Here is a 5,179-nt window from a genome sequence, read left to right as displayed (position 1 = left end):
TCCATTCGTATCGATGCACTCACCTGGTTGCTAGGGGGCCTTCAATTTTCACCAATTTTTGTGCATACCCTAATTATAGTGGGTGCTGCGGGTAAAGTATTCCATATATCACAAAAACCGGAATATATTTCAGAAAGCATCACCTGTAGATTATCCGTGCCAAATTTCATTACCCTACGTGGGATAATGGCTTTCGGAATTGATTTCGCGTGAACGGTACCGATTTTGAAGATTTTTCGGTTGTTGCTAGGGAACCAAAGCATCCCTAGCAACCATCACAATTTCCAAAGCACTTGGTCATAAGATGTACCTACTACCCGAGTTTGGTGAAAATTGGCCCACGTTTACTACCAATTATGCTGATGACAAATGAACAATCATCCAAACAAACATTCAAACAAACAGACAGAATTACTGACAATAAGGGTCACCTATTTTGGCGACCCAATAACTGAATGCAGTGCCATAAAAGACCGTTTGGACCATCTCTTGGTACGAAATGTCCTGGCTCTAAGGAATTCGGTTGACAGGTACTCGGATGTGACAATATTAATCCCCATGCTCTTCCAGCCAAAGAACGCTGCCAAAAGCAACCAAGAAAAGCTACACAAGATAAGCCCTTTGCTATTTCAAACCCTACCCGGGTTCCTCTACAGCTGCAGACATTCTCAAATAGTACATACATGAAGATCCAAATGCTATATGCTCCCTTAAACCACTGGAACAATTTCATCACCTGTTGGCGAGTTAACAGCAACAGCATGGACAGAAATGCAGACCGCTGAGGCTCCCAAGCATGTACCACGTGCAATGCCAATATCAGTTAGCATATAAATATCAAGACTCAATCATGTCTCTCACCTGTAATTGGAGGGAATTACTAATAATGATGGTGTAGAGATAGCGCAGTCACCTTTGAACTTTCTTGTCAATGTTTGATTGCTGACCAGTCTGACTGATGTGAGATTGATTGTTCACAGGAAGGGTATTACATCATCAAGTGCACAGTCCCTTGTGTGGATGTTGAGCTTATCCCGTCTGTTAGATAATAAGGTAAATTATCGTCAGCAACCTGCTCAAATTCTAAATAATTACCCATATCAGTACATGTCTATTACCTCCTACTTTGCCAGTCTGTTCTTGAAAAGCTTAGACCAAGCCTCCTCTTGGAAATCACTCTGCATTAAAGGAATCAATTTTGGCCAATAAAAAAAATGTCATAGTAGTCTCAGTCATAGATCTACATACTAACATCTGTTTAATGTGCAATATGTTGCTGTAATACAAATGTGGGACTGTATTATGTTTTCTCTGCAAAAGATGTGCATTTTTAAGATAGAGTGCAGAAATCCAAAAAATTGGATTGCAATTATTTGTGTAAATATGTCAATGGTTAGCTAAGTCCACCAGGTACAGAGTACATGCCTGGTTAGAAATTCAGAAGGTGGCAAGAGAACCAAAAAGGAGGGCATGTAAGATTAGCTGTTTGATCATGTCAGCTGAGTAGAGAGTCCAACGTCATGCCTAGAGGATATTTCAATGAAAGGGTAGGCCTCAGATTCAATTCCCGATGAACGCAGCTTGTCTCAATATGCTGAATGCCGAGGGATTCTCTTTATCAGACAAAAAGACAGGTCGTGTTTTTTTTCGTCGAAGCAGCGATTACATAACCGAATGATATCCAGACTTTAAGGGTGCTGGGATTATATATTTTTGCCAACATTGACACAAATATATCTATATTTTGCTGCAAAGTTGAGTGCAGGCTTGCTTTATTTCATGTCCTGCAGAGATTGCCCAGCATGATGCAGTTGCATTGCTTCTTTTGCATTTTACTAACATTTCTATTTTCCTGAAGGATAAGCTAGACTGCAACCTTTCGTACCCCCTCCCCACAATCCCCCACTGTCTTCCTCCGCACACACTCCCTTCCTCTTCCTGTGCAGCCCTTGTGCTTTATTCCATACCAGTGACAGTACGAGATGGGAAAGGTTAAGGTCCAGGAAACGAGCAATGTTACTGGAGTTGTGGCTCTCAATGTAAGATTCTCCATGAAAAGGGCATTCGAGACAGATTGAAGTTTCTTTTCGATATTTCTGTCTTATTTCATCATGTCCTTCCTTTCCTCTTGGCCCTTCTTTAGTTGCATGCTAGTGTCTTTTCCTTTATAGTTTTATATTGTTTCTCAATTGATCCATTTATTATTTACCACTATTCCTGTCACACATCATGCTTGCCTTTAGGATTGGCATCTGATTGAGAGATGGTTTAAAAACCAAACCCTTACCAAGATCACAAGGTACCTTATTGTTGTTCCATGTAAATTACTGTCATGTGATCAAAGCATTGACCTTTTTTATTGCCATCTCTGTCAATGATCTGTAAAGGGTCGTCGACATATCTCTCATTATGACTTGGCGAATTTTTTTTTCCAAGTATGTTGGTCTATAGCATTTGTCTGTTTGTTTGTCTGTCTCTTTGTCACACGATTTTTGGCCACAGTTTTCAAGCAATCCTGAATTTTTTTCTGTATGCAGTTCACTGCTCAAGGACAGCAACGCTTCATGATGGTGAAGGTCCGAATCCGGATCCGGATCCGGATCTATGAATTTTTTAAGTGATTCGTCACCATTGAGAGATAGGGCCAAAGACGATATATAGCACAATATCTCAAAAGATTATGGATGGATTCACACGAAAATTAGTGGACAGTTTGGGAGTGCCACAGTTTGGGACAGTTTGGAACAGGAAGAAATGATTCAATTTTGGAGAAGATATGAGAATTATTAAAATTTAACTGATTCTTCACCATCGAGAGATAGGGCCATGAACGAGATATAGCACAATATCTCGAAAGGGTATAGATGGATTTGGACGAAACTTTGTGGACAGGATGGGTGTGTGACAAGGACAAATCGATAAAATTTTGGTGAAGATCCGAATCCGAATCCAGATCCGAGATTTATTTAATTTTTAAGTGATTCTTCACCATTGAGAGATGGGGCTAAAAACTGCATTGCATATCTCACAAAGATGTGGACGGATTTGGATTAATCTTGGTGGACATGTTGGGTGTGTGACAACGACGAATTGATTAGATATTTGTGAAGATCCGACTCCAGATCCGAGAATTTTTCAAGTGATTCTTCATCACTGAGAGATGAAGTCCAAACTATGTATCGCATGAGATCTCAAAAAGTTGAGGACGAGTTATGACAAAACTAGGTGTATGAGTTGGTTCGGTGATGAGAACAAGCCGATTCGATTTTGATTCAGGTCCAGATTCAAATCCGACTTATCAGTGGCATACAAAATGTGAACGATTCAGTCTGGCAGAGGTATGTTCTCCACGGAGTGCTGTTACGTTTCGCCATGTGTCACTCGATGAGTGATTTTTCATTTAGCTTTTTGTTGCCTTCAAGGTCACAGTGATATGATAGTTTTAAATACATAGCTCCTAGTTCTAGCTAGACAATAAGTGAGGGATCAACTATAACTAATGTGGACTGTCCACTCAACAAGCTAGATACATTTTCTTTATTTTTCCACATATATAGCAGTTTTCAAAATTGAAACCTTTCTCGATGAAAGAACATTTTGCCATGACTTAGGACATACGTGTGTGTGTGTGTGTGTGTGTGTGTGTGTGTGTGTGTGTGTGTGTGTGTGTGTGTGTGTGTGTGTGTGTGTGTATGTGTGGGGGGGGGGAGCGGTGCCTAATGATTGCAATGATTTCAAAACGATTTGAAACATCTGAAAATATATTGATTAATTGATAACCATGATAAGATTTTGTTGGTCATGTTGGATGAGCCCCCATCTGGTGCCCTGGGACGTCTTTGCGAGCACCTGGAGAAGGGGGTTCATGTCCGTTGAGTTTACGCGGAGCTTCAGGACTTACTGATATAGCCCATTGTCGGATGGAATCGTGTCTGTCGCTGAATGATATTAGAAAAAAAACATGAAAAAAAATCTGAAAAGGTTCCCATGTCTATCTGAGAAGCATCACAACTTTGTATTCAAAATGAAAATATCAAATAGAGACAAAATTTCGGCCCGAGGTGCATCTCAGTCGACCTTGTGTTGCCCAGCAATGGCAATATTAATGCCACCAATCACCCTCTCCCTCCCTCCCCATGAGATACGTTGGAAGCTGAGAACTCAAATTATGGTCTGCAACATAATTTTGAAATGGCGCATAACCTTTAACCTGTTTTACCAAAAATTGAATCAGTTCATCTTTGTATTACAGGCTATACACGTGCCAAGTTTCACTGAAATCTCTTCAGTGGTTCTCGTCATTGCGCTAATACAAAACAATGGACGGATGGACTCACAGACAAATGGACAGACAGCCGGGTGCACAACCCAAAAACATAATGATGAAAACCTTCGGTTGTGGAAAAAAAAACACAAGGGCAATACAGTTCAAAGTGCCACAGCATGATGGACATGACTCTCAATACAACACCAAGTGGTGGGAGCCTGCTGTGGAAATAGTGGCATGAAATGATCGACTTGATATTAAAACAAAAAGATAAATTATAAAACTCCTCCTTCCTTCCAGCTCTACCTTTTATTTAATGATTTTTCGTTCCAACCCCCACACATAAACAACAGCGCAAGGACACACAAGGTAATTGGACACAGGCGGAAAGCATTTGGCCCATCAATTCTGCACTAACTGCATCTACACCATGTCAATTCAGTCTAACAGTTTATCAACATAAATTCATTAGTGGAGGGGACTGTGAAAGATTGTCAGTGGGGATGAGAACAATGATGCAACCACAGATATCACCCTTGTAATATATATATATATATATATATATATATATATATATATATATATATATATATATATATATATATATATATATATATATATATATATATATGCATATATAACAAGGGTGTGTACAAGGCTGTGCATATTTACACATGTATATGTATACCACATCTTATATATAAACACTATTAAGTGTCAATGTGTGTGAGTGTGTCAGGGTGTCTCCTCCATAACTCCAAAACTATAAAACCTATTAGCCTGAAACTTTGCACGTGCACTAAAAAAACTCCAAGGAAGTGCAATAGTGAAAATTGTGTGTTTGGGTTAATTAAAACACCCCTTTTCAACATAGATACCGGCACTATTTAATTATATTCTTCATCAGGCGAT

This window comes from Eptatretus burgeri, chromosome 4 (genome assembly GCF_056783735.1).
Source record: "Eptatretus burgeri isolate ZD-2024b chromosome 4, Ebu_testis_v1, whole genome shotgun sequence".
Taxonomy (NCBI): domain Eukaryota; kingdom Metazoa; phylum Chordata; class Myxini; order Myxiniformes; family Myxinidae; genus Eptatretus; species Eptatretus burgeri.
The sequence above is the reverse complement of the archived record's forward strand: the minus strand, read 5'-3'. Positions refer to the sequence as shown.